Here is a 10,489-nt window from a genome sequence, read left to right as displayed (position 1 = left end):
CGCAGGAACATAGTCAAAATGTGTAAGGGCATACAAACCCTTATTTAGCCCATTACCTTCTGCAATTTAAAAGTTAGCATAAATAATATTGAATTTACCCTAACAAATTAGATTTTGAAGGATTTGGCGATGGCTAAATCAATGTAGCGTCATCTGTCCTGATATATAAAAAAAATGTTATTAAACTAAAACTACCCATCTTTCACTTATCAACGAAAAATAGTTTTGTAACTAAAATGATAATCCTTTAGAATCTTTTACTTTTACATTATAGTTTCTCGTTTGAATTGTTGAACATTTGTGACATCGGGATTTTCGCAATGCATGCTGCACAGTGCGCGTTGAACGTATTGCATAAAGCCGAACGGTGACCTATAGATGGTAAATTCAACGTAATTTGATCCCTCCTGGAGAATTATCTCATTGTTAATCATACTACATTTTGCTCTTCTTTTCCAATTCGTGTGAAGATATTTTAAATCGTTCTTTTTCTTTGACTTCAGTTTCTACGTAATTTGATTTCAGTTGGAGAATTATCATACTACATCTCAGTTTTTTTCTTATTTGTGTGCATATATATTTAATCATTTGAATTTACAATCCTTCTTACTTGACACTTCGAAAGAGTAAATAATACTTAAGAAAACATTTTCTATTCTTAATAAGCTGAAGTAAAGGTTAACAGAGGGAATAACACAGATATATCGAAATGAATCATAACAAATTATGTATATGTTAAATCTATGAAAATTCTTATAATTGATTTAAAGTATCATTAATCATCTTTTGAGAAAGTGTAGATCGGTACAAAAATTTGAATATATGACTTTATAGCTTTGCTGTGCATGACTATAATAACATTGCAAACAGGTATCATGTACTAACGTACATTACAACATTTATAGAAGCAAAGGCTATATATATCTGTTTCCCCTTTTCTAGTCTAGAGGTATGAAATAGGAAATGTCAAGATGATTTAAAATAAAGCTGTTTAAATAATTAAAAGAAACAAATGGAGAGAACAAATCTACAAACACTTCAGGAAATATGTCTGTGTAGCGTAAATTTTATGTGTCAAAAGTAAAAGCACATTAGATACTGAACTTCGTGGAAAATTCAAAGAATATCAAACGTATGGAAAACAACTGTCATATTCCTGACTTGGTACAGGTAGAAAACGATGGATTAAACCTAGTTTTATAGCTAGTCAAACCTCTCTCTTGTATGACAGTCGTATGAAAGTCCATTATATTGACATGTGTGAACAAAGCAAACAGACATCTTAGGTAAAAAGGTCGAAAACAGGGATACAGCAGTCTACGTTGTGTCATAATCTTAATCACTATAAAAACAAACAGATATACAAACAAACAGTTACCATGAAACAATAACACAATGACGGGATGTATAAGTACAGAGTCACGTCACATGCAAGAAAAAAACATAAAAAGGCACACAGACAAAGCACATTAATAAGAAATATCTATAACGAATGAATAAATGCTCTGATTAGACGTTAGAACTTGCGTTAAGATCACAATTAAAATGTCAGTATAAAATATGATATGGATTTCTAGGCATATAACTAAAACGGGTTACAGTGCAGGTTAGGATTGAAACTGAAACATGTTAAAGTTAATCATGTTATAAAATGAAATTTCACAGAACAAGAATAAATAGAAGCTCTTTCGCTCACATTGGTCTATGTGTATATTAAACAAAGGACACAGATGGATTCATGACAAAATTGTGTTTTGGTGATGGTGATGTGTTTGTAGATATTACTTTACTAAACATTCTTCTACTTACAATTTTCTCTATCAGTAATGAACTTGGCCCTTTAGTTACAGAGGAAAATATTTTGTGAAAACTTACCAAATTAATGCAAATGGTTAAAAAATGAATAAAAAGGACAATAACTCCTTAAGGGGTCATCTGACCATTTTGGTCATGTTGACTTATTTGTAGATCCTACTTTGCTGAACATTATTGCTGTTTACAGTTTATCTCTATCTATAATAATATTCAAGATAATAACCAAAAACGGCATAATTTCCTTAAAAATTACCAATTTGGGGCAGCAACCCAACAACCAGTTGTTCAATTCATCTAAAAATTTCAAGGCAGATAGATATTGACTTGATAATCAATTTAATCCATTTGTAAGATTTGCTCTAAATGCTTTGGTTTCAGAGTTATAAGTCAAAATCTACATTTTACCCCTATTTTCTATTTTTAGCCTGGCGGCCATCTCGGTTGGTTGGGTTGGTCACCGCACACATTTTTAAAACAAGATACCCCAATGATGATTGTGGCCAAGTATGGTTAAATTTGGCCCAGTAGATTCAGAGGAGAAGATTTTTGTAATAGATTACAAAATTTTACGAAAAATTGGTAAAAAATGACTTAAAGGGCATAACTCTTTAAGGGGTCAACTGACCATTTCGGTCATGTTGACTTACTTGTAGATCTTACTTTTCTGAACATTATTGCTGTTTACAGTTTATCTCTATCTATAATAACATTCAAGATAATAACCGAAAACGGCAAAATTTCCTTAAAATTATCATTTCAGAGGCAACAACCCAACAACCGATTGTCCGATTCATCTGAAAATTTCAGGGCAGATAGATCTTGACTTAGTAAACAATTTTACTCGATGTCAGTTTGCTCTTAATGCTTTGGTTTCAGAGTTATAAGCCAAAGTATACATTTTACCCCCTGTTCTATTTTTAGCCATGGCGGTCATCTTGGTTGGTTGGGCGGGTCACCGGACACATTTTTAAAACTAGATACCCCAATGATGATTGTGGTCAAGTATGGTTAAATTTGGCCCAGTAGTTACCGAGAAGAAGATTTTTGTAAAAGTTAAAAGACGACAACGGACGACGGACGACGGACGCCAAGTGATGAGAAAAGCTCACTTGGCCCTATGGGCCAGGTGAGCTAAAAATGATATATGTAAACAGCCATATTTCTGTTACAATGTTTACAGTTGCTTCACAATAAACAATCAAAACATGCATTACGCTTTACATGACACTTTGTAAAAAATCTCCATCCAGTTGCTGATATCTTCGGAATAGCAGTGACGACTCCTGGTTCGAATGAAAGCAGTTCACAACTGTAAATCAAAATAAAACATTGTCTAAGACACATTCCTTGCTGTTTGTAAAAGATAAAACAAATTATATTTGAGCAAATGAAACATCTAAAAAACAGCTTTGAAAAAATCAGCGCAAAAACAAAAGAAAAAAAAAAGAAAAAAATTGTAAAACTGCCTATGTTCGATCTCATATTGGCTTTTTGTGTATTGATATGCAGTTCATTATATTTAATAATGATAAAATAATTTATTAAAGCTTTATATCACAAGTTATGAAATAAAAAAAAAGTTATAATAATATATTCGTATTTGTTTTTATAAATCACATGAATCAGTTGTACCCTAATTTTGCATGAAATTCAATTCAAGTTTTAGTTATTATATATGTTTCAACAGCTATCAATAAGAGTATTGTTCCATTAAGTGAAAGTGACCTTTATAAGAAAGATTACTATTAGAGTTAATCTCAATTTTGTGATCTTTTTTGTATTCAATAAAAAGTGTTTGTCATTTGTATTTTGAGTGACATAGAAAATCCGATTATATGCACCTTTTTCTATAACCATGATAACGAGGGGCGTAATGGGGGTATCTGCATGGAAGAACGCGAAATAAAATTGCCATTTCACGATTAACGAACAATTAAAAATGTCTTGCACGTTGATATTTTTACCGATTTCACGAAACACGGTGAATAACAATTTTTCACGGCTGCACGTGAAATAAAAATGGCAAAATACGTTGTACGAAAAAAACACCTTTAACACCCTCTATAAAGATTTCTGCATATACTTAAAATAAATCCCATTACCTGTTATCCTTGTAGTTGAAGCCCATACAGTGTTCATCTGATTTACATTGCATTGCACACACCGTTTCAGAAAGCATCATCACTGGTTTATATATGTTAAGGTCAACTCTCTCTGTTGATGGACTGCAATTGATGAAATGGGTCGAGGCATTTCCATAAGCTACAAAAGACATGCATATGATTTGAGTTTAAATCTTTTTAAAGCATAATTAAATATGTTGCATGTATCATTCAAGTATGAGTCAGAATAAACAGTTAATTAAAAAAAGAGATATATATTAATACTTACCTTAATACATCCTGTTGGAAAGATGCGTGGTTCCGTCTTCAGGTGAATCCTCCTTCCTCGGCTGTTTCGGCGCTGACCACTACAACCTCCAGAGGTGCGCCGACTGGGGTGATCAAGTCCCAGCCAGAAACCACATGGCTATCCATCCCTGCCTCTACACTTTCTGCTTCCACTGTTCTGACCTTTTTTTCTATAACCACATCGATGCTGTTTCTGCCTCTTTACACAAATTACCAATTAGCTTCCTTCTTTCCCCTCCATCAATACCAAGTGCTCTCAATGCTCGCCACATAGACTGTCCTACAAACCCTCTGCTTCCCACTTCCTCCATCCATTGTCTCTACATTCTGCAAGTAGGTCTTGATACTTCAATCTCTTTCTTTCGTTGGCATCTTCTATTCTTTCTTCTCATGGCAGGATTGCCTGTTTTGTTGAGGCAGACCAAATGACGATGTCAGGTCTCTGGTTTGTTACTGCAATCTGTGGCGGGAATTGTAACTTCTGCTTCAGATCCACCAACATTTGCCAATCAGTTGCTGTTACCAGTAAACCACTTCCTTCCACCTTCTTCTTCTGTCCTTTCTCTCCTTCCTTAACAAAATTGACAAAAGTAAGGCCTTCCTTGTTTTTCCTTGGCTTCTTGATGTTTCTCTCTAGGGTGTCTGCTAGTGTCCCTAATACCTTGTCGTGTCGCCACGTATACCTCCCGTCTTTCAAAGCACTCGAGAATGAAGATAATATATGCTCCAAGTTTGCTGGCTTACCACAAAGAACACACTTTGGGTCATCTATCAATCCCCATGTTGCTAGATTTGTTCGGCTTGGCAATACATCATATACTGACTTCAGCTTGAATTGCAACCTATGTGGCTCCATCTTCCAGATCTCATTCCATCCTAACTTCTGCTGTCTTGCTCCTTCCCAGTTTAACCAGCTTCCTTGTTTCTTCATACTCACTGCCTTTACCATTCTACTTTCTTCTTCCATTGATCTTACTTCTTTCTGTACCAGTTGTCTTTTTTCTTCCATTCTTGCTGTTCTCTATTTTGATGTAGGTGTAACATCCAGCCCCTGTCTTCCAACTGCAACTCTGCCAACTATCTCACTGTGTTTCAATCGTGATTCAGCATCTTATATTGTCTTCTTTGTCGACCACTTCCGTCCTGTTCTTATTTCTACTTTTGCTGACCGCACTTTCTCATCCCTGCTGTTTTTTAGCGTCAGATGTTATCTAACCTTGGTCACCTTGAATTCCTCAGTGATTGACTTGAGTGGTAGCTGTAACTTGCTTCCTAAACTGTATAGGCCCACACTGCTGAAACTGCGTGGTACTCCAAGCCATCTACGTAAGTAACTGTTTGATATTCTTTCCATTCCCTCTACTGTTGTCATTGGTACATCATACACGAGAAGTGGCCACAGCAGCCGAGGCAATATCCCATGCTGGTAAATCCATGCCTTGTACTTTCCTGGTAGTCCACTCTTATCTACTGCCTTTAACCAGTCGTCCAACTGCTTATATGTATCTTCCACATTCAACTCATCTGACTAGGTGTTGTTGAACCATTTTCCGAGGCACTTAACTGGCTTCTCTGAGACTGTTGGTATTATCTCATCTCCTATTTTAAACCTTTCCTCCTTAACTTTACCATTCTTCACCACCAAACTTCTGGATTTGCTAGGCTTCACTTTCATTCTTGCCCAGGTGATCATCTTATCAAGCTCTTGTAGTGTCCACCTGGCTTCAATAACTGTCTTTGTGCTTATTGTCATATCATCCATGAATACCCTTCCTGGTGGTTGCCGTACTCCAGACTTCATCCATGGGCCTCTGCTCTTCTTCTCTACTGACTTCACAATCAAATTCATTGCTGCTGAGAAAAGGATGACATATATTGTGCATCCTGTCACTATTCCCACTTCTAAACGTTGCCATGATGTTGTAAAATCTCCAACGGTAAATCTCAGCAGCAGATGGTTGAAGTACTCTTTTATCAGCTCTCTTACTCCGTCTGGTACATGGTATCTCTCCAGCATCAACTCAACTAACTTGTGTGGTACTGTCCCATATGCATTCGCTAAATCCAACCAGACGACTGCGAGCTCTCCCTTTGAATCTTTCGCTTCTCGGATTATCTGTGATAATACGCTTGTGTGTTCAATACAGCCTGATACACCTGGTACCCCTCCTTTCTGTACTGCAATGTCAATGTACTCGTTGCTCAGCATGTAATTTGTCATCCTTTTGGCAAGTATAGCAAGAAATATCTTTCCTTCCACATTTAACAGTGAGATTGTTCTAAACTGTTTCAGTGTCTCTGACTTCTCTTCCTTTGGTATAAAGCACCCTTCTGCCTTGTGCCAACTCTCTGCTAGGCGACCTCTTCTCCAAATGACTCTTATCAGTTTCCATAGACGTCTTGTAATTCTCTGACAGTTCTTGTATACTTTATATGGTACTCCATTTGGTCCTGGTGCTGATGCTGCCCTTCCTTTCCTGATGACATCTACTACCTCTTTCAACTTTGGTGGTGATTCATCAAAAGCCTGCTCTGAATCTTCCGGGCATATTAGTTGTTCTATCTCCGGTAGTTCTTCTTCCCTTTTTGGATCACTGTGCATTTCTCTTAAATATTCCTCTACTTCCTCTTTACTAGCTTTCAGTTGTCCTGATCCTTTCTTCCCCAGCAATTTTGATGTAAATTGGAAAGGATCTGATGTAAATTGAGCTCTTGCTTTCTCTCTCTTCTTCCTCCTTTTCCTAGTTCTCTCTGCTCTCCTTGTGATCTTGAGTTTCTTCCTGATGGTGTCCCTCAGTTCAGATAATGCTGGTTTTTCATCCTCTGATGCCTGATTATATCTTTTCTTAAGTTGCCTAAGGTCTTTCCTCATCTTTGCTATTTTGGATTCTCGTCTGTTCTTTTGACCCTCTCGCCTCACCACCCCTTTCTCATCTGCACCAAATCTGTCCATACCTATGTTGTAGATAAATGATGTCATCGATTCTATCTTCCTGTCTATGTTACCTGCCAATGCTGTGTTCAAAATTGCATCCACATCCTCATCAAACTGTTGCCATTCACTTTTACTTTTATTGTTGGGCCATTTTACTCTCTTTCTTCTAATGTTGTTCTCACTTGTGTCTGATGTTCTTTTTGGCTCTTGTGGCTGTCTGATGTTGTCTAAACCCTCCTGTTGATTCCTCTCTACCATGCTGTCCTCCTCATTGTACAACACATGGAGGCTGTGGTCGCTGTGGTTTGTATCCTGAACCACCTCCTCCTCCGTCTCACCAGGCTGCCCTGTGCGTTGTGTTATGCTCTGATTTGGCTTGCATTTCATCTTTCCCATATGTATCTTCAGACCACGTTGGTTCTTGCAAACTTTCCCACAGATGCATACATTTACGTTGTTCAAATTCGTAGTCCTTGTTCGGTCCTGTGTCTTTTCCGGTGTTACCAATCCTGTAGGTTGCTCATCCTCCCCCGCTCTCGCACAACCTTGGGGGTGTCTTATTATATATCGTTCCATAGCTAGATGAAATGGGTTCTTCCTCACAGAAGCTGTGCTTTGGCCTGCCAAGCCTCTGCACCCCTTGACCCCAGTCTCTCCTGAAAGTCTCCTGTCTCTCCAGGTTGTCACTGTTCTGTTCTCAGTTGTCATCCAGACTTTCCTGGCTGTCACTGGTTTCCAAGGTTAAATTACCTTAATACATCCTGTTGGAAAGATGCGTGGTTCCGTCTTCAGGTGAATCCTCCTTCCTCGGCTGTTTCGGCGCTGTCCACTACAACCTCCAGAGGTGCGCCGACTGGGGTGATCAAATAATCAAACAAAAACCCATTCTGAAAGACTTAATTGAACAAAATATATGCAACTCATTATTATTTGCTTAACAGTTACACACACAGTCAGTACTATATGCGATTAAACATTGGAATGAACATGTAACATTGTTCAGAGTCGAACTGAACGCACAAGGCCAGGCGTATGTGTTTTGATTTTTGATTATGTGAGTTTTGTGGTGTGTGTACGGTTGTGTGTATATATGGTAAATAACTTTGTATAAAAAAAGATACAAACTATTTAAAAGCGATCAGCTTACCCTTCTGCAGCATCTGAGATCACCCCCAGTTTTTGGTGGGGTTCTTGTTGCTTAGTCTTTATTTTTCTATGTTGTTTCATGTGTTCTATTATTTGTCTGTTTGTCTTTTTAGTTTTTAGCCACGGCGTTGTCAATTTATTTTCGATTTATGAGTTTGACTATCCCTCTGGTATCTTTCGCCCCTCTTTCACATAGCTTCATGATTAGGTAAAAGAACTCTTGCTACTTGTTTATAGTATAGTTACGAAAAAATAAGTAAAGAATTCATCTATATTTGTTCGTCATGTGCAGGTAAACCTGTCATATAGTTTCAATACTTTATATTTTATCTACTGGGCATGCATATTTACCTGTGACGTGTATTATCCAGTCTCCTTGAGTATTAAAACTGTTCAAAACGCCAATACTTTTAACCGGAAACGGGTTTGGATCTGCCCATTCACCAATAATATCATCTCCAACGACTGGTCCTCGTCCATGTTTGATAATTCCTCCATACCAACTTACCCAGAAATCTCTAAATTCCGTATTTTTTAGACGATGACGATCGACGTCAGCTTTCCATTCTTTTGTAAATGGCGTGGTTGATAAAGAATCATCAAGGCGTCGTACCAGCTGTGTTTTTTTATTATCATGTGCACCCAGATTTACATCGTAGAATGGCATTGTGCTGTCCATTGTGGTAGAGCTTGACAAAAATACATTTGCATCTTTACTAGCCTTCACTTGAAATTTAAAAGAAGTGATTTTTGAACCCTCGATGCCATATTTTTCCAAATGCTCCGTTAAATTCAGTATATCAGGTGTTCCAACGGTATGAACTTGGTTTCCAATAGTTGTGGTGGAAAATGAAAATTCAACTATCACACCTAAAATAAACCAACTATAGTTTTGCAGGTATTATAGCATCTAATGTTGTCACTAATACATTTCACTTTTTTCAATTAAGGTTAAGCCGTTTAAGAACTGATTACAATAAGTCCATGTATATTTAAAGCTAATACTAACAATGAACACTGCCCTTTCCAGGATCATGATTTCTGTATCTGTATGGGGAAGCATAATACCAAAATCTATGATACAAGTACATCATTCGTAAATAAAAATCAACATGCAGGTTCAGGTATTACACATCCAATTTTTTACGGTAAAATATTTTACAAAGCAAAAATAATCGGCATTCACCTCAAAAATAACCAAACCTTTAAACAGACTTATCTAAATGGGATATGGTAACGATACCGCTGTCATGTCATTAAAATGGCATCATTTAATATTAATATTAATTCACTCATAGAGTCTTTGCACCAGGAATACACATTTTGTCTAAAACCAGTTGTTGATATGACACGGGTTATTTTTTTCTCGTATATCTGAAGATGGTATGATGTTGTTACTATTTTCATACAATGACGACATTATCTTTCAAAAAGTTTGAGGTTTGAAGCTGGCAAATCAGTACATGTAACTGGATGAGCTATTTTATCGCTGTGTTGTAGAACCACCAGTGGCCTTCAGCTGTTTTTGATTTTTGGTTGAGTTGTTGTATCATTGACACATTCCCAATTTCCATTCTCAATTTTATTGCAAATTTTTTATCTTGATAATAGCTATATCTATATAATTCATTTAAGCAAAACATAAAATATGTTTAAATTCACTACTTCCGTCTCTCTACCTACAAAAAAGTGCTTCGAGGTGTGCCGAGACGTAATGAACCAGTCATGCATGACATAAAAAAATATTTTTCTACACTATCTGATCATTAAAATATATTACTCTGATATAACGTAAACTATTGAATTTTTTAAATTCTAGGGCTTTTCCACCTTAGGAATTGATTACCCTAGCTGTTTTTGGCAAAACGTTTAGGAATTTTGGTCCTCAATGCTCTTCAGCTTTGTACTTTTTTTTTTGGCCTATTCAACTTTTTTGAACTCGAGCATCACTGGTGAGTCTTTTTCAAACAAAACGTGCGTTTGGCGTAAATACAAAATTTCATCCTGGTATCGATGATGAGTTTATACACAATGAAATACATCTACCTTATCAAAAAATGAAATACTCCTTTTGTACGATAATTTTGAAGAATCCTCTTGTACGATTTCGCTTGATACTTTTATTTATTGTATTACATTGATTCTGTTTCGTTTTTAACCGGATTTTTGTGACAAAAATGTC

At 36.6% G+C, this 10,489-nt stretch overlaps 1 long non-coding RNA gene across 1 annotated transcript; it reads right to left on the bottom strand.

The window, feature by feature from the left end:
* Nucleotides 1-672: 672 nt before the first annotated feature.
* Nucleotides 673-9,173, bottom strand: LOC143043307 (uncharacterized). Its single transcript, XR_012968304.1, has 3 exons — nt 8,659-9,173; nt 3,918-4,077; nt 673-3,124 (listed from the first exon to the last, which is right to left on the bottom strand). It is a non-coding gene; the product is annotated as an uncharacterized LOC143043307 (long non-coding RNA).
* Nucleotides 9,174-10,489: the final 1,316 nt, after the last annotated feature.

Source organism: Mytilus galloprovincialis, chromosome 8 (genome assembly GCF_965363235.1).
Source record: "Mytilus galloprovincialis chromosome 8, xbMytGall1.hap1.1, whole genome shotgun sequence".
Taxonomy (NCBI): domain Eukaryota; kingdom Metazoa; phylum Mollusca; class Bivalvia; order Mytilida; family Mytilidae; genus Mytilus; species Mytilus galloprovincialis.
This window is presented reverse-complemented; position numbering and strand designations above follow the sequence as displayed.